The sequence below is a fragment of the Vigna angularis genome, chromosome 8 (assembly GCF_016808095.1).
Source record: "Vigna angularis cultivar LongXiaoDou No.4 chromosome 8, ASM1680809v1, whole genome shotgun sequence".
Taxonomy (NCBI): domain Eukaryota; kingdom Viridiplantae; phylum Streptophyta; class Magnoliopsida; order Fabales; family Fabaceae; genus Vigna; species Vigna angularis.
Window position 1 is genome coordinate 18,373,040 of NC_068977.1, and position 22,823 is coordinate 18,395,862.

The window sequence follows — 22,823 nt, forward strand, 5'->3', positions numbered from 1 at the left end:
TGTATTATGCATTCAAAATATTTTATCATGTAATGAATCGTTTAGAAAAGCATTTAGCTTATGATTATCAGACGGTGTAAAACCATTAGATGCTTTATGAAAAGTTGTTTAAGATATGCAATGTTTAGCGGGATTTTGTTAGATGATATATTTTGTAAGACGCTTACTTGAATTAATACTGTTTTGAATAAAACATAGTTTACCTTCAGTGTTAACATTGAGATAGACATTTATGTTCATAAAATGCTAGCTTGTAAGATGTTGTCCTTTTAGATGTTTAAACGTTGTTTATAAAACTTTGTTTGTTACACATATCGTCTATCAGATGATCCATTAAGAAAAACACTTCCTTTTATTAGACATTGTTTATAAAGCTTTTTCTTCAGACAATATGGTTTAGAATTGTTGTAAGCTTGTTTTTGTATACAAAAGATGTTCCAAAATATTTTCTCTTAGACGTTATTTCTTTAAAACAAACTTTCATTCAGAGCGATATGTCCTTTAATGCTTTTAATTAAACTTCAAAATCTTAGTTGCTAGACGGCCTAGTCTTTAGATGATATTTTCTTAACAACATGCCTCTAAGAGAGGTTTTCCAAGACAAAAGAAATGACAAGGTATTTGTCATCAATGTTATGGCTATTAAATCAGTAGTGAATTGCCATGAAAAGTGATATTTGTCATCAAATTTCTTTTAGTGTATATTTGAATCCGGATACTTTGTCTTCTTAAGTGCATAGGTGATGGTGCACTAGACATGGTAACATACAAATCAATTTAAGGTGGATTGTTTACAATAGATAACATGAGATGTCACATTTCGAAAGGCAAAGTAAGATAAGAAAGAAGAAGGATAATAACTTGTGTAACTCCCATTTTATACGACAATAAAGATGCAACAAGATTCCCATCACTATAATTTCCAATGATGATGTCATGATAACCTTGTAACTTAGTAGAAATTTCACTGGAAACGTCCTATTGACATACTCCACCATTAATATTAAATGGAAATGATAACAAATCAAAATTAAGCTAATAAATTTCTTAATCCCAATAATGATTAATAGGTAAATGAACAATTCAATTACCTTTGAATAAGTTTTTAGATAAGGCCACACATCAAACCTTGAAATCTATTTATGGAGAGTTCCTAAATTTGATCTGAATGGATCTCCCAAAATATGAGTGTGCTCGATACCACTGACTCTTTCTTGTAAGACCCAAGGAAATGTAGAACTTGGAAGTGATGATGTAATATGACTTATGTATGTTATTAACGAAATTTGTATAGGGATAGCTCTTGGTTGGGCTAAGTGGTCACGTGTTCAATTCTATCCTAGAGCATAAAGTTTATTTACTTATTTATTTTATTTTTGTAGGTGCAATACATGTAATTGTATGTTTAATGTATTTATGATACATGTCATTCTCAATAATACTATGATAGCTTGTTGGTTGAGATAGCTTGTTGGTTGAGATAGTTGCTTGGTATGGTGTAGGGAATGGCTTTGAATATAACAAAGGGGCTTAAGGAGAGTATTTTATTATGTTAAGTTTGGCATTGCACTTAGACCATTTAAGTGACATAACACTAATTAAGATAAATTAACAATGAGAATATTAAGGTTAGGAACAGAACTAACATCAAATTTTGGTATTAAAACTTATTGAGAGTATTATAATGGAGAATGTGAGTGATCAACTTTAGAAGGGAGAAAATTATTCTATTAAGGAAATAAAAACAATGGCAACAGAGAGAAGGGAGGCACGTTTTAGAAAAAAAAAACCTACGTGAGAAATTGAATGAGAATACTGCGAAAGAGTGGCTAAGATTTTTGGAAGAGTGAAAGGAACTCCTAATTTGTAGCAGGAAAATGAGTTTGAAAGAGGGATAGGTTGTGCTCTGCAACCTTGAGCAAAGCAAAGATAGTATGGAGAAGTTGACCTAGTCTTTGTTTTCTCTCTATAAAATTAGTACATGAGTATTTTCGATGATTCTAAATTGAGATATTGGATATGTGGTTGTTGTTCATTCATTTTCCTATGATGACGTGAAATTAAGTAAGAATCTAATATTTGTTTGAATGTGGTTTGTTGTTTTGGATTATAAATGAACTTGCAATTAATGTTTGTGATATATGAATTATGGGTTTAGATTTTGGTTCTTCTCTAGAACCGTGAGTGTAGGGGAGAAACACCAGGTTAGTACCATTCCTCTATTATGATAGTACATATACATGTACATATACATGTGTTTTTATTAACAATGTGTTTTCATCATCAAAAACAGATATCACAGATATTGTGGGTTCAATAAATCCTATGCTCCCCCTATAAACAATCTCAACAATCTCCCCCTTTTTTTATGATGCACAACCATGATTAATAAAACCATGTTGTACAATTATCTCGGACAACAAATTATCAATTACATCAGGTATTCTCCCCCTTTCGGCATTAGCAAAAACTGCATGTAGTACATTGTAATTGAAACAAAGATAACAAAGAAATTTGAGATGCATCAATTAGTATAACAGAATAAATTTGATGCTCCCCCTATCAATAATCTTCACATGATTTTATCATTTTCTCCCCTGATAACGGTTGAAAAAACGTTATTTTTATACTTAATTTTGATATTAAAAACAACCTTTATGACATAGAAACTAGCTTGGAATCATGTTTTTGCTTAAGTTTTGGAAATACGAGAGTTGGATGAGTTTTATGCTTAGTTTTCCTTGTTTTGGCAGGAATTAAGATGAATTAGTAAGGAACTGGACTCAGGAAAGGAATTAAAAGTCCACAAAAGAAGAGCCGCAGTCACCGTTGAGCGTAACTTTTACCACTGAGCGGCATTCTGAAGCACCGTAGTCACCGCTGAGGGTTAAAACTGCAGCTGAGCGTCATTCTGAAGAACCACAATTACCGTTGAGCCTCAAACTACCACTGAGCGCCATTTAATTGGGCTTGGGCCTATTTTCTTTAATTTTTAATAAACTATATAAGGGTTTAGTCAACCTAGGGTTGGTATCTTTGGACAGAAAGAGGCGAAATTACACTTTCTTCACCCCTTGGAGACGAATTTTGGATGCAGAAGCTCCTTTCTTCAATTTCTAGGGTTCTATCTTTCATTCTTTCATTGTTTTCATCTAGTTTCACCATGTCTATGGTGAACTAAACCTCCATTGTTGTTGGGGAACCGATGTAATCCTTTGAAACTCTCATGTATTGAATTGATTCTTGATTTTATATGTTTTACTTCATTAATTGTTAGGGTTTTTACTCTTTACTCTATGTCTGCTTTGTTTAACTCATTCAATTGCATGATCATTGATGTTATCTATATGGACACATATAGGTAAATCTAGAACTAGGAAATTCTCCCGGAAGCAATATTACCTAGACATAGGAATAGGAGGATCGGTTGCCTTTAAGCTTTTGTGCGAATGTAATGCATGAATAATTGCTAGGGAGACAAGACATTGTAAACTAGTGATTAGGATTAGGCTTTCCTCACCGATACATCGGGTTTAAGGTAAATTAGAAAGTGGCATTAACATTAATGAAGAAAGATGAATTCATGAATACATGAGAGTGGATAGGATGAGTCGGAAACTCCAACATCATAATCATTCATATTTTACATCAACCTCTTTTGCTTCTTTCGATCCAATTGATCAAAACTTGCATTCATGTTTATTTTCCGCAATTCAAACACAATGATTTTTTTTACAAGTCTAATTTAATCAAGAAATCACATAACTGTTTAGGCTGTGAGTTCTTTGGGAAACGATACTTGGTCTTACCATTTTATTATTACTTGATACGATTCGGTACACTTGCCGAGTATTAACAAGTTTTTGGCGCCGTTGCCGGGAACTCGTGGTTTAACTATTCTATTTGTGTGATTATTGATTAACTTTGTCTTGATTTTTTATCTTTCTATCTTTTTATCTTTTTGTTTTATCCTTTTATCTTTTCTATCTTTTTGTGCTAACAATTGTTTCTAGGGTTTTGTTTTCTTGTGTATGCAGGATACAGTTCGGACTAGAAGCAAGAAAACAACGAACCTCTTCTTGACGGATTGGACAAAAGTAGAAGGAGAAGGAGAGTTCGAACTTCTAGAGAATTATTTCCTTCTCTGGAAACACTTTTACAACCCTCACCACAAAGATCTAACTAGAGTATTGAAGAGATGGCCGGAGAGAACAATGGTAGACGTACTCTAGCGGATTACACCACTATTGTTGGCCCTCATCACTTTAATAGCATTATTAGGCCGAGGGTCAATGCTGCAAACATGGAGGTGAAACCGGCATTGATACAATTGGTGAAGAGAAACCAATTTAATGGACTGTCACATGAAAGTCCATATGAGCATCTAACCACATTCAACGAGATTTGCAACACTGTGAAGATCAATGGTGTGTCGGATGACGCTATAAAGCTTAGTTTCTTTCCTTTCTCATTGGGAGGCAATGCTAAGCTATGGTTGAATTCTTTCCCGGAGGATAGCTTTACTGAATGGGAAGTCATGGTTTCAAAGTTTCTTAACAAGTACTTCCCACAGTCCAAAATCAATAAACGGTAGCAAGAAATTTCTTCCTTTAGACAAGGCATGGAGGAGACGCTAGGTCAAGCATGGGATAGATACAAGAGCTTGTTGAGAAAGACGCCCACTCATGGCTTTGACGAAGCAACAATAGTCATTCTTTTCCTTGGAGGTCTTGGTTCACAAACCAAATTGATTCTAGATGCCTCAACTGGAGGTAATATTAAATGCAAGACTCTAGAGGAAGCTTTTGTGTTGATAGACAACATGGCTACTAATGACAACGAGATGCATAATGAAAGAGGAACTCCAATTCAATAGAAGGGAGTCTTACAATTGCAATCTCAAGATGCCTTGCTTGCTCAAAATAAAATTATAACTCAATAGTTGGAGAATTTGACAAAGACACTCGCTCAGTTACCAAAGGAGTTGAAGAACGTTTCACAGGTTCAACAACAACTCTGTGAATTGTGTGGTGGTGACCATATCAATGGTCAATGTGCTTTTCTATTGGAGGCCTTAGAAGATTTCAATTTTATGGCCAATCAATTTCAAAATCAATTCCAATACCGCCAAGGGAACTTCAACAAAGGGTGGAAACCTCACCCAAGCATGGGTCAAGGTCAAAATGGACAAGCTAGACAAGTTAATAGACCACAACAGCAACCATCACTATGGCAACAAGTATCTACACTAAATGAGAGATCAACAAAGCTTGAACAAAATCTTCAATAATTTATTCAGGTGACTATCTCCGATCACAAGAGCACTGAAGCTGCAATTAGAAATCTGGAGATCCAGGTTGGTCAAATGGCTAAGAAGTTGGAGGATATGCCTGACAGGAGTTTTGGGGATAATACTGAGGTTAACCCTAAGGAAGAGTGTAAAGTTATTGTGAGGATATGTGATGAGAGGGTGGATGAAAAAGAGAGAGTTGAGTTAGAAACGAGAGACGAAAAAGAAGAGAGAAAAGGTGAGGATGAGAAAAAAGAGAAAGAAAAGAAGAGGGGAGTGAAAAATTGTGAGGAAAGTGAGAGAGTTCTTCCTTATCCTAAGGGGAGTGAAAAATTTGATAAAGAGAGACAATATAAGCATTTTAAAGAGATATTTAAGCAATTGGAGATCAAGAACAAGTTGTGGGTTGTGAAAGATTTCAAAGAGAATGGAGTGATAGAGATTGAAGCTCCATATTCAAGGAGAGTCAAGAAGGTGGACCGAAAGCAATTAATGAGTTGGTGTGATGAAAGCAAGAGGAACACCAACATTGCATAAGGAACATGAGCTTGATTGGGTCAAGCTAGTGACGTTAAAAGAGCGCTTGCTGGGAGGCACCCGAGTGATTTGAGAACATTAATTTCTTTGAATTTATTTATTTTGATGATGTAATTTGAAACTTTGGAACATTGTTATATTTGGGTTTAGAATCTACTGATGGATGCTAGGTTGGTGAGTATTTACTGAGGATACTCAGAAGGTACACCTACTGAAGGGTGATGGTAAGATTTGCACCTACTGATGGGTGCTGGAGGATTTTGGGTCAGGCTCGTGACGTTAAACAAGCGCTTACTAGGAGGTACCCCAGTGTTCTAAACTCATTTTTCTTATTTGCTTCTGTTCTTAGAATAGGTTGTGATGTACTCAGTATGAAACTTTATCTGCTATAATGGTTTGCTTGTGATTTATGCATGATGAGTATTGCTTGATGATGCTTGGATATTGATTGATGTTGACACTACAAAAAAGTAGGGCATTACCGAAGGCCAAAAGCCCTTGGTAAAAGCCACAGGCCGTCGATAATGGGTGTTTACCGAAGGCTTATCGACGGCCAAAAATCCTTCGGTAAATCCCTTGTCGCTAACAATTACCGAGGGCTTTCGCCCTTCGGTAATTACCGAGGGCCAAAAGCCTTCGGTAATTACCGAAGGGCAAAAGCCTTCGGTAATGACCAAACGAGGGTATTTACCGAAGGGCAGAAGCCTTCGGTAATGACCAACATTGGGCATTTACCGAAGGGCAAAAGCCTTCCGTAAATTGCAGAGCAGCTTTCACGAAATGGCATTTCTTGTGCAATCCAAACCTGTATATCAAATTTCAATTACAAACAGACCTGCCTATAAGTTTTCAAGCACATACAAACATGCATAATGTGCATCTCAAAGATGCAATCAATTATCAGGAATACATTGAACATCAATTAATACATTGAACATCCATTATTATGAAGCTAATTGGTAAAATATGAAACAGAGAAAAAAGAGAAGTGAGAGCACTGACATGACAGAGATTGGTTTGTAATGTGTAAGTATTTGTTGACAAAAACGAAGCAACAGAGAAGAGAAAAGGTGCGCAGTGTGTGTAAGAAAGAAGAGGGAGGCTTATCTGTTGGACTTGGACATAAATAATATAAGATACATTTATAAATATTTAAAGGAAGCAAAAAAGAATAACAAAAAAACAGGTGTTGGTGGCTGAGAACGAGAGAGAGGTCAGAGGTTCCTCTTCTCAAATCAACATACTCTGTCCATAATACCACATCGCTAGTGATTATTTTAAAAAAATCTTAATTTAACATAATTTTAGCACTCATGAGCTGACCAGGAAAATGATATATTTTTTCATAATTCTCTCTTCTCATTTTCTATTTCTAATTTTTGGTGTTTCAGTGAAGTTTATGCTTACCCTCCACCAGGTATTACTCTCCCTCTCCAAATCCCTTTTCTTTATTTTCTTCCTCTTGTCTTTATTTTTCTTGAACCAACCTTTTTTTATTGGTTGTTTTGAAGGGATCAATATAATGGTTCAAACATGCTAATGGTGTATGCTCCTACAGCTATTCTAAAGTGCCATTTATACCAAGATTCAGCTTCTGCTCAACAGACATACCCATCAAAGATCAATAACAATGTTAATTTGGTGAATTGCAAGATGAATAACAATGTTAACAAGGAGGAGGCACTGGTAAAGATGGTGACTCTCCCTCATGGTTTGGACCATCAGGATGACAGAAGCGATGTGGCCAAACTTTTTGTTTCAATGAAAACCATCATGCCTGCTCTGCTTCCAAAGCTCATACAACACATTGATGCCTCCGATGTTGGGAACAAGATAACATATATAAGGGGACTGTTTTCTTATTTCATAAAGCATTGTCTTAACAACAACTGTTGCTTTTTATTCACCCCTGCAACTTCATCCGGAGAAGAACAAACCATGCAATTTAGAAGAAAGTGATATCTATTATGCTTGATTGGTCAGAAATATGTGTCTTATAGGCAAAGATGGCTATAATAAATACTAATGATCCTAATTACAAAATATAAATAAGTAAAAGAAAAAAGAGAATCAAATTGGACTAAAATAAAATAATCATTATCTTAACTACATAAATCTTATAGAATAAAGATAATAAAATCATATTAGATTTGAATACTCTTGTTTTCATCTTAACTACTTAATTATCCTAGAATCCTTACTTTAAATTAAAATTTCATAAGAAGTACATATAGAGTTGTCAACACAGGTCATATGCTTACCTGGGTCAAATTATTGACTTGTATGTTAAACCTTTGAATGGTTTCAGCCACATCCTTTTTAGACACCACACTTCCTGAAATTAACACATTGACAGATTGCATAATTAATCAAGGAAACACTTTTTAAAATTCTCTTAAATATTAAAATTGCTGCATTTTATTTGCCACTCGTTGAGAAATTTATTTTTTCCCTTGCAAGATGGATAGAAATTCCCAGCACATAAAATTCAGATATAGGAGAATAGTGCAACGTTTAAGTTTAGAAGGAAGATTAAAGAGGAATATGTATATAGTTTAAGAGAAAGATTTTCTCGGAAAATAAATGGAGATATAGGGGAAACCTTCGAGGTTTAACTCCTAAGAAGGTAGATTTGTAAGAAATATATAAAAAACTTAAGACCAAGACACCCCAAAAAGATGCAGATGTTCCAGTACAGTCATACTAACATATTGCTCAGTGCCCCAGAAATTTGAAATCATTACCTTCATGTATCATAACAAATAAACAAAAACTAATGTCGGATAGAAGGAATACCCAAGACCCTATGCTCATAAAAAAACACAGAAGATGTTGATCCAAAAAGAGATTACTACTTTGAAGAGCAGAATTAAATTTCATCCTTTTCAAGGACTATAAACTTACACTTGTCCAAAAATGAATCAAATCAACCTCATATCTTGTAATATAAATCTATCAAGAGGTCGTGTTAGAACCATTCATACAAAAAGAAAGTTTTATTAATTCAGTAGATGGTTTTAAAAGGAAGCTAATTAACTTTGGGTAAAAATATAAATGAAATTAGTGAACACAATACTAAGCAGCCATCAGAGATTTTATATTAAAACCAGAAACCAAATTTTGTTGTCAATTTTAGCTGTCTCAATGCGGAATCAACTAAGAGACATAAAAATTACAGTCAAAATAATAATGGCATTCAGTACACTTAGACGTCTAGAGTATTCAACCTACCATTGAGCAATCATTCAGACTTGTTATTAGTACTAATTTAAACTTCTCACTGGCATGCCAGTGCCTTGCGCCTTATTCCAATTACAAACCAATCTTTCTCAATCAAACAACAACATACACTAACATCAAACAGATTCAAGACAGCAAACAACAACATACACTAACATCAAACAGATTCTCAAGAGAGCATTGTAACTCATAATCAATTTTTAAATGCACAACTTACCTCAACCGAGATAGCCCTTCACGATGGCAACCTTTATGCACCACGACAAAGACGCAACCCCACAACGGCCACTCCAGCCAACTCCCTCAACCAAGTTCCTTCAATCATATACTAACAAGTGAATGAACAAATGAATGAAAAGTAGATGAAGGCAGCAATATCAACATGACGGTGTGAACGAAATTTTTTGGAACTTACCTTTATCAGAATATCGCTTCACGACCACGACAACGACAACACCCCACAGCGGCCCCTCCAACAAAGTCCCTCAACCTCCACACCACCACCCTCAACGAAGCAACAGACCGACGACGAACCCTAGTCCAACACTCCGAAAACCACCACGCACCGTCAACGACGACTGATCAACACACCACTTACCACCTTGACGGACCACCACCGCTAACTGACCGAGAAACTGACGGCTGAAGAAAGGGAGGGGATTGTGTGAAGAAAGCACGAAAGCGACAAAGCACAAGAGAATTAGATTGGGGATCGAAAAACACAAATTGGGACTTAAATTACCCAGGACGATACCGACGGCTTACAAGCCTTCGGTAATTAACTCAGTACCGAGGGCTTCAAAGCCTTCGGTAAAAGCCCGTCTGTAAATTGCATTTTTCCTGTAGTGTGAGATTGTACACCATATACTGATATACAGGTGGTTGATCACAAGCTATGTGAACAGATGCATGATGTTATGATTGTGATTATGATGCTAAGCAGGATGGATATCTGGAATATATGTTGAATGAGCTTATGTGTGAGGTTTTGAACTCCAAAGTTTTTGTGGTTGAGTGCTATTACCTTGAAACCATGAATGACTTTTCCCAGATTTCTATGATTGAATCACTTGCTTGTATATGTCATATGATCAAGGCCATTTATTGGTAACCCTTTTTAGTCAAATGCATGATTTTAGCCAAATAAAAGAGAATACAACGTGTTCTATCCTTTGAACCTTTAGCCTTGAATATGATGTGTAAACCCTTTTTGAAAATCTTTACCTTGAGTTGAGTTGAGTTGAGAATATCTTGTGGTATTGATAAAGGTTCAAGTTTGGGGGTTGTTGATATTAAAAACAACATTTATGACTTAGAAACTAGCTTGGAATCATGTTTTTGCTTAAGTTTTGGAAATAAGAGAGTTGCATGGGTGTTAACCCTCGAAAAGTGTAACCGAATCATATCAAGTAATAATAAATGGTAAGACCAAGTATTGTTTCCCAAAGGACTCATGGACTAAACAGTTATGTGATTTGTTGATTAAATAAGACTTGTAAAACAAATTCTTGTAGTTTGAATGCAAATGCCGAAAAGTAAATATGAATGCATGTATTGATCAATTGGATCAAAAGAAGCAAAACATGATTGAAATATATGATGATGATGTTGTTGGGGGTTTTCAATTCATCCTATCCACTCTCATGTATTCACGAATTCATCGTCTTCATTAATGTTAATGCCACTTTCTAATTTACCTTAAACCCAATGTCTTGGTGAAGAAAGCCTACTCCTAATCACTAGTTTACAATGTCTCTTCTCCCTAGCAATTATTCATGCATTACATTCGCACAGAAGCTTAAAGGCAACCAATCCTCCTATTCCTATGTCTAGGTAATATTACTATTGGGAGAATTTCTTCATGTCTAGATTTACCTATATGTGTCCATACAAATAAAATCAATGATCATGCAATTGAATGAGTTAAACAAAGCATGCATAGAGTATAGAAGAAAAACCCTAACAATTAATTAGAGAAAGCATATGAATTAAAGAACCAATTCAATACATGAGAGTTTTAAAGGATTACATTGATTCCCCAACAATAATGAATGTTTAGTTCACCATAATCATGGTGAAACAAGATGAAAAATAATGAAAGAATGAAAGATAGAACCCTAGAATTTTAAGAGTGTAGCTTGAGCATCCAAAATCCTCCTCCAAGGGGTGAAGAAAGTGTGATTTTGCTTCGTTCTGTCAAAAGATATTAACCCTACGTCGACTAAATCCAAGGAGAGTATTTTATTATTTTAAGTTTGGCATTTTAGGTTCAGAAACTACATACATTGCACTTAGACCATTTAAGTGACATAACGCTAATTAAGATCAATTAACAATCAGAATATTAAGGTTGGGAACAGAACTAACATCCAATTTTGGTATTAAAACTTATTGAGAGTATTATAATGGACGATGTGAATGATCAACTTTAGACGGGAGAAAATTATTCTATTAAGGAAATAAAAACAATGGCAACAGAGAGAAGGGAGGCACGTTTTAGGAAAAAAAAACCCTACGTGAGAAATTAAGTGAGAACACTGTGAAAGAGTGGCTAAGATTTTTGGAAGAGTGAAAGGAACTCCTAATTTGTAGCAGGAACATGAGTTTGAAAGAGGGATAGGTTGTGCTCTACAACCTTGAGCAGAGCAAAGATAGTATGGAGAAGTTGACCTAGTCTTTGTTTTCTCTCTATAAAATTAGTACGTGAGTATTTTGGATGATTCTAAATTGAGATATTGGATATGTGGTTGTTGTTCTTTCATTTTCCTATGATGACGTGAAATTAAGTAAGAATCTAATATCTGTTTGAATGTGGTTTGTTGTTTTGGATTATAAATGAACTTGCAATTAATGTTTGTGATATATGAATTATGGGTTTAGATTTTGGTTCTTCTCTCGAACCGTGAGTGTAGGGGGAGAAACACCAGGTTAGTATCATTCCTCTATTATGATAGTACATATACATGTGTTTTTATTAACAATGTGTTGTCATAATCAAAAACAGATTTCACGGAGATTGTGGGTCCAACAAATCTTGTGCTCTCCCTATCAAAAATCTCAACAATCTCCCCCTTTCAGCATTTGCAAAAAAGGCATGTAGTACACTATAATTGAAACAAAGATAATAAAGCAATTTGAGATGCATCAATCAGTATAACAGAATAAATTTGATGGTCCCCTTGTCAATAATCTTCACATGATTTTATCATTTTCTCCCCCTTTCAGTAATCATGTAAACTATTTAACAATATACATTGCTCCCCCTATCATTATGCATATTCAAATATCAGAGCACAGATGCATAATACAGATATATCAGAGCATGGATCACTCAATCATATTCAATCAATGTATCGTAGAAATGTTACAGAAGTCATATCAGAGCAGTATTAATACATGTTGAATTATCACAATAGTTTAAACACTTATAATCTTAAATTGTATTCACAGCGGTTTAAGCAAAGAGATATAAGATGAATAAACATGTAACAAAAAATAATTCATGGTTTGATTTCTCACACCAAGAGTGGGGTGAATTGGTGAAATATAAAAGCAAATTTTTCTTTTAATCTTTTTCGCAGAGTTGATGCCTTTAAAAGCTTTCTTGAAACGCAAGGAAAAAGATTTGTTTATGCAGCGGAAATATAATCGATTTAATGCAGTATGCAGTCGACTGAATAAAAAGTGCAGGGATACAAAGATCAAACACTCGGTTTTTATACTAGTTCGGCCAAGCCTACATCTAGTGTCCTTCCAACCACAGGAAGCCAATGCACTATAATGACCAAGGTTTTTATAGCGACCTCACCTCAAAAATATAAAACACCTCTCTAACCCTTTAATCAAAATATAGACATATAAAAAATAGACTAGCAGCAACAATCCCCTCTCCTGCAGTCCAACCTTTTGAGCCACCCCCAAAGTCAAGAATGCAGCACGCTCTTCTTCCTATAATCACAACAGGGAAACCAAAAACCAATCTTTACAAGATTGTAGCCTCAAATCTTTCAATAACACCCAAATGTTTAGATATGATCAGTCTTTTGTAAATGCAGTTAACTTGCTCTTCAACAATCCACAAGTAGATGAACACCACGGTTACTTCTTGTTTCTTGGAGTTTTTTCCCTTTCTCTGTAAGAATGCACTCTCTGCAAAATATCACAAAACTGTTAGAATCACAAAATTCTTACAAAGATCAAGTTCGCGTCAATTTATAGATTTTCACAATTCAGACGCATTTTAATCGACTTAGCTACTAATGCAGTCGAATGTAACAATTTAGTCAAAGCAGTTAGCATCAATTAATGCAGTTAATTGAATGTGAAATTAATGCAATCGAACCATAATAAATGCTTGGTCAACATATATAAAAAAATATAGTCGTTGTAACATTTAACACAAACATTCACAGAATTTCAAAACTATAACAGACTTAGTCGAGTGCAAGTTGCATATACCTGACTATGTAACACAGTTAAACATAGTTGAAAATATTCACAGCACACTTTGAACAAGTTTTTGCAAAGCCACGAGTTTCAATCGACTCACTCCATAATGAAGTCGACTTAAAACTGTTTTTTTACCACACAATAAAAAGTTCAGCATAAGTGCTTGTGGTTTTCTTTGTATAAAACATCAGACATGCATTTACCAATAAAATCAACAACCAATAGTGAAATGCAATTTATCAACACAATCATGTTCTCCATGATTAAAACATATTTATACATTGATTAAAACATTTAGCATGTAAGCAATAGAACATGTAACACATAAACATCACATGTGTTATTAATTATGTTGTCATCATCAAAAACCAGAAGCTCTGAGATTGTAGGTTCAGCTAAACTAGTGTTCTCACTATCAATAATCTCAACATTAGATATCCAAAGTTTAGAAACTTTCAAACCCAATGATGAAAGTTGATCGATTAGAACTTCATCTTAATCGATTTTTGCTGCAGAGTAATGTTGAATTTCCAACTTCAGCTTAGTCAGCAAACTGTATTCCTTCATAATCCTTCAAGCTTATCTAGATCAAGCAATTTAGTATCTATGCAGTAGAGTAATATTCATCACAATTAAGGTATGATTGTGCAATGTTGAAATAGTAATATGTTCAAATTGCATACATACAAACTGAGTAATCGATTTATCAACCAGATCAACTCATCAATCACACATTTAATCTACACATATTGGTTTAAGCCGAAATAAAATTTCATTCATGATAGGAAACGATTACAACCATATAAGACCAAAAGATATGGCATACAATGCCATCAGCAAAAACAACCACAACACAAAATCAACATAACAGAGACAAAACAAAACAAACTCAATACAAAACACTGAGACCCTGTTCTGAATTAGATGTCTCTAACAACTTCTCATCTGTACTATTCTTTTCACTTTTAGATTCATCTTTTGAGGTACCACCAAAAGCATTGATCCTTAATGCATAATCCAATTTTCTATGTAGTTCAGATAGTGATTTTCGAAGCTTTGACATCTTGTTTGAGGTTTGAACCGATATCTTGATGTATCAACATTAATGGGTTCAGCTTCCTTTGTTCCAAAATGATGTTCATCTTTGAAGGACCAACCATTTTCATTTCTTCTAAGTCCCATGTGATCTAGAAACAACTTCTCAATCACACTCCTCTTAGTGCAACCAACAGTTATTTCATTTGTGATGTCCACACCATGAAATCTTAATACTTGGCTAATGAAAACAACATATGGAAGGTGATATGCATTCAGTTTTGTGACTTTCATCATATGAACACCTATTACAAAAGCCCAATTTGTTGGTATTTTTATCCTTAGTGCATGAAGTAGATAAACATCCTCTTTTGTTAATAGACTCTGATCTTCCCCTCTTGGAAGCAGAATCCAAGTAATGACAGATGCACATATTCTTTCATTTTTACTTAGATGATCAGTACAGAATGAATCATAATTTCCTACCATATTGTGATTCCTCAAACACTCATTGTAGATGTCCACTTTGTTGATGCTGGTTACACCAAGGTGTGACTACAAGCCTCCTGATTGAAATTCACCTACTATTCCCCATACGGCCTCATCAATATTAATGGTTACACCCTTTACTCTGGACACGAGACAATTTCTCTCTGCCTTCAAGTTTGCGTAGAAGACTTTTTACCAGATTCGGGTAATAATCCCCTTCAAGTTCTACAAACTTGGTTAGGCTGGAGTAGAGTAGCCATTCCTGAAACAGAAACCCTTCAGTGCAAAAGAAACAACTATTCATACACTTGTGCTGGATGACCTCTTTGAAGCCCGATTTACATATGAAGTCAGTACGCTGCTCATCATCATTGAACCATCTAAACGGGTTTGCCTCTCTTATCATGAAAGCAGGACGTTTTCCTCATCGAGAAGATGAAGAGGCCATAATAGACTTTGAAGTGTTTAGAGAGGTCTTAGCACAGATAAGGGTTTAGTGTCGTGCGATATAGTTGCAATACAATGTATACAAGATTCTCAAAACCGGTGTTTATAAGGGCACGCAAAAAAGACAGTCTCAATATCAAGCCCATTCAAAATTTTAAAAAATGAGAGCCCATCTCAGAGAAATTTTATCTTAATTGATTCCACACATAACCTAACTGATTAAAAAATGTGCAAACAATTTTTCGTTCAACCAAAACAATCAAATAGGCACTCATCAAACAGGCACGCAACAATCATTCAAATACAGAGACTTGTAATGCATGAGTGCATGAAAAATAACTGATTTAGTTACCACATAGAGATACTCAAGACTTTATGAAATATTCCAATGCAGTCCAACCTTGAGCACTACTCTGCTCCAACAATAGCTTATGTTTCTGCAAAACAGTTTAAGGATTTTGAAGCAGGTACCCAAATAAACTTGGGTCCTCTATGGTTAGTTATAGTAGGTTGTTCCTTTGGAATCCACTTGTATTTACCTCTTGGAACTCCAACCTTTCTGTAGTAACAATGCTTGACAGTATGTCCTATAGTATTGCAATAAAAACAAGAATTTGTGATAAGTTTACTCAAATCAATAAATTTATTATGGTTAATTCTATTACTCTTGGCTTTATAACCTATACCTTGTTTGTTCATTGCTCTACCCTGAGATCTTAACATAGCATCTAGATTATCTCTTCGTAGAGTAAATTTTGATAGAGTCCTTGTCAAGTAATCGATTTTCTCTAGATGTACATAGCAGTTTTCACATTTCTTCTCTACAATATTTACTTCAGTTTTAGCAGTTTTAACAGATTGTAAAGTGGCTTCTAATTCCTTTTTAATCTTTTCATTTTCTTCTACAAGGTTATCAATACGATATTCATAATCTTTTCTTTCTGAACTTAATCGATTTACCTTGTATTGAAGTTTCATGGCTTCTGCATGTATCTCTTGAAAGGAATCCAACAGCAAGTCATACTTTACTTCAATTGGCTCACTTTCTAAGTCATTGTCGTTGTCTTCAAAGTGTATAGATCCCGCCATGAAACACAGATTAGACTCCTCCTCAACACTGTAATCATCATCACTTAATGAATAATCATCATTGTTCTCCCAGGCGATATAAGCTTTTCTCTACTTACTCCTCATATTTTCCTGTGGATACTTGGTGTCAGCCTTTTCTGCCTGTTTTTCAATTCTGGACATTCTACCTTTATATGACAATCTTTACCGCATTCATAGCATGTCACAGTGTTGTTCTTGGAGTTCTTCTTTCCTCCTCTTGAATAACCTGCATTGTCAGGTACAACAATTCTATTTCTCATGAATTTAGTAAACTTCTTTACCATCATGTTCATGATCTCTTCTTCTGGTATTTCTACATCAGACTCAGCATCAGATTTAGCTTTTTTGGAGAATCTTTTACTTGTAGCCTTGAGAGCAATCAATTGATTTTGCTCAATCTCCTCTTCTTCTCTCAATCTACCAAGCTTTAGCTCATTTTCCCTAATCTTGCCAAATAAGGCTGCCATATTCATGTTAGTTAAATCTTTAGACTCGGATATAGCAGTTACCTTAGGTTGCTAGCTTTTGTTCAGGCTTTTCAAGATTTTGATATTGATTTCTTCATTCTCAAATGCCTTATCGAGAGCCATCAAATGATTGACAATGTGTGTGAACCTTTTCTACACATAGTAGATGGTTTCTCTGGCCTTCATCCTGAACATCTCCTACTCTTGTACCAAAGAGTTCTTTCTGGCACGCTGTACTTCATCAGTTCCCTCGTGTGTCACTTCAAGAACCTCCCACATTTCCTTTGTTGTCTTACATTGAGAGACCCTGAAAAACTCATCCATTATGAGAGCAGAAGCAATTACATTATGACTTTTTACACCATATTGTGCTCTCCGGTTTTCCCCTTGAGTCCACTCAGAAAATTTTTCAAAACAGTTTTTCCATTAATAACGTGAGTGGGTTCAAATGGACCATTGAGTGTTGCATCCCATACACCTTTATCTACTGATTCAAGAAAAAATGGCATTCTGATTTCCAAAAAGCATAGTTTTCACCAGCAAAGAGAGGTGGTCTATTTGTTGATGCACCTTCACCAAAAGTCTGAGAAATAGAAGCCATCACAGGATCAAATAATCGATTAGACAAAAAATTTAATCAACAACACTAAGTGTTTGCAAGAGCTTCTCATCCAGCAGTATGCACCTCTGTTATGCAGAATGATTAGTCTTTACAAATCAATCAATCTTATTCCTCAACAAATCTTCAAGACTTGAACACCACGGCAATTCTTGTTTCTTGGAGTGTTTCTCTCTTCTGTAAGACTTCAAAGGATTAATCTGAAACTAATATGAAAGTGTTAATCACAATTTCTCTTCCAGAATTTCTAACCATGCGTCAATATATAGAGTTAGTCAAAACAGACGCATTTTAATCGATTATGCCATTAATCTAATCGGTTTCAATTTATAGTTATAACAGATCAACAACAGTCAAAGTCATTAATTGAATGCTCAATTATGTAATCGATTAGAAATACATGCTTGGTCAATATATTCAAAAATAAGACCGTTGTGACAGTTATGTCAATCAATGAAAAAGTTTTTAAAACTTTAACAAACTTGATTGAATACAAGATCCATGTAATCAATTAAGTTTTAACACTTAACATATTTTTGAAAACTTTTCTTCTCAAAATCCATCACAGCACACTTGAAAAAGATTTGTGCAAACACACGAGTTTTAATTGATTTGACCACTAACGTAATCGATTTAAAACCTGTTATTTTGCCATAGTTTAAAGCTTAAGTTGTTTGATGACTTTAATTGATTAATTCATCATTGTAATCGATTAAGTCATGCAGATATGCTTGGTGCGTGTGGTTTTTCTTATTTCAAAACTCATATTATGCATACACAGATATAATCACATTTCAAATACAGTAGTATGCAATAATCAACACATTATATTCACAGTTATGCTTATATAAATCTCAAAGTTATCACATAAGCATATAACACACATAACACAGTACATATACATGTGTTTTTATTAACAATGTGTTGTCATCATCAAAAACAAATATCACAGAGATTGTGGGTTCAGCTACTCCTGTGCTTCCCCTATAAACAATCTCAACAGAAGACATCTGAACTCTCCTCCTACTCAAAGCATCTGCAACAACATTTGTTTTACCTCGATGCTACTATAGCTCATAGTTGTAGTCCTTCAAGTACTTCATCCACCTCCTCTGACGCATGTTCAACTCCTTCTGGTCAAACACGTACTTCAAACTCTTATGGTCACTAAAGACTTCAAACTGTGTCCCATAAAGATAGTGCCTCCACATCTTCAAAGCAAAAACCATTGTAGCCAACTTGAAGAATGTAATCAAGATATTATATTTGAAGAGTTTATATCTTTATTTTAATTCCACATGTTTAACTAATAAAGCTTTTACAAATTATATTTTTCTGCATGAGTAAAGTCTTGTATATTTCAAACTTTTATCATAACTCGTAATATCCTGGGTGTTACATTTCTAGTCATTGGTTGCAAGCTGTCCGATTTGCATCAAGTGTTAGCCTGGTAACCTGTAGAACAATGTAGAACTTAACCTGATTTGAACTTAAAAAATGATCACATGCAAAAGCTTTATCGATACTAAAAGTCAAATCCATAGAGTTATACTTACAATCAGAATTCTAAGACGGAAATCTAGTGTTTGTTTCTTAATCCGAACGAGCATCTCATTCTCAAGGGTACACACTTGATCAAGTATATAAACAACCTGCATATAAAACCTTACTGTAAGATAAAAGGATGGAAACAACTAAAGGAAACAAAAAGAGGAGGAATTGAAATAACTATTCTTTTTAGTACATGACAATTGAGATATATACTTCCCCACTAGTGTCAAGCAAACCCAAGACATTGACTTATCCGACGAGCCACGAGGAGACAATATAACAACATTAAATACCATTGGCACTTTGCCAAGAAAAGTCTCTAAGGTAAAAGGATCAAGAGCCTAAAGAATATCCAGTAGCAGATGCATCGTTTCTAATACCCTTAAAAGTCTCTACGGTAAAAGGATCAGGAGCCTGAAGAATATCTAGTAGCAGATGCATCGTTTGTAATACCTTTTCAACAGTATTTCTTCATCCCCTCTCAAAACCCATTCCTTGAACCTACATTCAAAACAAATCAAAGGGGAAAAAATTAAAGTGAGAAAGTCCTACAAAATTCTCTCAGCACTATGTTGTAAAATGACACATAAACCTTGTAAACATACTCATATTAAGACTCTAAGTAATGTGTATCACATGGAATCTTATAAAGATAATCCTCAGTCTTGGCTAGATCAGTCTCAAGTTTGGAAATGTTCTATATTCTATCATTTAACATTAGAGCTTGTTACACAAACAACAAGGGAGAGAAAATTTTCCCAATTATTGATTCCTCATACTAAAACAAAGAATATAAATAGACATTAAGTATTCATAAGTCAGTTTAAAAGGATATATACCATTCAGAGAGAAGTGTACAAGTTTCATTATTGAAACTATACCTGTTGTCACGTAACATAATCACATTATTGAAGTTCATAACATAACACAACATGCTTACATGGCCCTTATCCTCCTGTCCCATCCCTCACCACTCATTTTCCATAACATCCAATAAAAACAAACCTAATTCTAACCAATTCATACTTATCAAGTAAAGAGGGCGATTGGAGTTGGAGTTATTCTCTTCAAGTTAGAACAAACCAGCCTCGGGCTTAAAAAATGGGAATTTTCAACCTGAAAACAACAAAGGTGGGTCAATGTAACAACAAACACAAAACAACATAAAAGAAAACTCACAACAAGCTTCAATTTCTCAACGTGATCACTCATCAACGACAAATGAAATCTAATTCAAGATGGAGCATAATGCCAATGAGCGATAGAGAGCAGAGAAAGCGACGCCAAAGTGAGCAAGAGAGACGACAATGCAATATGACTTATGGGAGTGCGGTGGGAGCAGGTTTCCATTTTGCGAGAAGAAGAAGAACGAATAAATGGTTTTTTCTTTTTGGTGAGAGTCACGAAAATATTTTTTAATAATTAATTATTTTTAGGTAAATATTCTTTTACTTATGGATCTTGTACCATTATCTATGAATATTATCCTTGGCAAATTTTTCTGTTTTAACGCCCTAAATTTACATTCTAAATTTACATACAAAAAATTAGTAAAAAATATTGTTCTCTTTATTTACGAAAAAATTTGTATGGAACTCAATTTTACACATTTGTATATAATACTTGCTTATCTATATATTTAAATCCATATGTAAACTTTTGTAAATAAGGCACATTTTTCTTATAGTGTTCGCTTAACAATATTTTAGGCTGCAATAGTTTTTGAGTTTGCTGCCAATTCCAGCTAGATGTTTCATCCATTATCACATCTCTGCATATTGAAATTTGGCCTATTTTTAGATCAAATAGTTGTTAACCCCATGTTGAATGGTATCCAATCAAAACATGTTCTTCATTGTCATCAAGTTTTTCCTAAACTTGTTAGGAACATGTTTGTAATAAAGAGATCCAATATTTTTAGATGAGCAACATATAGTTTTACACTTGTTGATGCTTCTTCAGGTGTTATACCTTTCAACCTTCTAGTTGGACTCTGTTCCCACATATGATTTAACAAACATCTCACCATATTCAAGAAAGTTTTATTTCTTCTCTCATTTGTGCCAATATGTTGGGGCACACAAGAGGAGTAATTTCGTGAATCAGTCCCTCATCTTCATAGAATTTGCCAAAATCTACAAATGTATATTCTCTTCCACCATCTGTCCTAAACACCTTGATCTGCATACCACTTTATTTTTCAACTAAACACTTGAATTTCTTGAAAGCACATAACTCCTCATGCTTCCTTTTCAACACATATATCCACGTTTTCCTGGTCATATCACCAATAAAAGTGTAGATATATTTGCTACCTCCAGGTGTTTCAATCTGTAAAGAGACACATATATCTTAGTGAATTACACATAGTTTTTCTGTTGCTTTCAGAGGTAGATTGAACACATTCTTTACACACTTCTTCATGAATGTTAACACGAGGTAACCTAGACACCACGTTCTCATGACCAAACTGATACAGATCTTTGGAACTTAGATGACAATATCTATGATGCCACAACCGTTCCACTCTATTTTCTTATGAAGCAAAGCATTAATGTCTGAAAGTACTCATTCCAACAGGAAATTTTCTACTCTGAAACAAACTTCTTGTTTTTATCAAACACATGAGACAGTTTGTTAGAACTGGAAGGTGTTTGTGAGAATGCAACAGAGAGAGATGGGCAGAGGATGTAAAACAGAGACAGAGAATAACGACTGTTAATTCTCATTAACCATAGTGGGGTATATATGTATACCAGATACAGAGAATGCTAGATTGTCATTTGACAGTTAAAGCCGTTAGAGTTTTCTTTTATTTACAACACATCCCTCTGAAACTAAACTCCCTAGAAATTTAACTCCAAACTTTGTTAGGCTGATCGTCCATCATATTAGACTGTCTTTCTTTACTTCTGATATTTCAGTTGAACACCACAGTTCTCACCATCGGGGCTATTTCCACTCTCTTGTTTCCTTTGTTTCTTCTTTCGACGTTTGTTTCTCCTTTTACCATGCCTATGCTCATCTTTTCTAGATCTCCTTTTCTTCTTCCGTCTATCATCACTAGTATCAGTCGTAGCTAGACACTGAATAATCGTGGCCTGCAGATTCACCTTAAAGATTCGGTTTCGAGCAAGAGGGGCTTTGAGCACGAGACGTTGCTTTCATCAAACACTTCGATGTGTCCTTGCTGCATCGTCATAATGTATCCCTTCTCCAAGAACTGTCCAAGACTTAATAAATTGTTTTTCATTGTTGGAACATACAACACGTTGTTCATGCAGGCTGATCGACCATCCTTGCGTGTGATTAGGATTTTTCCAGCCCCTTCAGCCACGATCACGCTGTTGTATCCAGGTCTATCAGCCATTCCCTCTTGCTTGTCATATGGTTGAAGCATCCTCTATCTAAATACCAGCAGTTATCGTCTTTTGCATGGCTCGCATCTGCAAACATTAACACGTGTTTCAAGTCTTGACACATGTGCAACGCTCGTCCAGTTTCTTTATTAATAACCGTTCGGTTAAACAACTGTTCGGTTTCTCCTTCGACTCTCATTCGGTCTGAAGACACCAGCCGTCCGGATTCT

At 34.9% G+C, this 22,823-nt stretch overlaps 1 pseudogene; it reads right to left on the reverse strand.

The window, feature by feature from the left end:
• Window positions 1-529: 529 nt before the first annotated feature.
• LOC108344341 (sucrose synthase 2-like) lies at window positions 530-22,604 on the reverse strand (annotated as a pseudogene).
• Window positions 22,605-22,823: the final 219 nt, after the last annotated feature.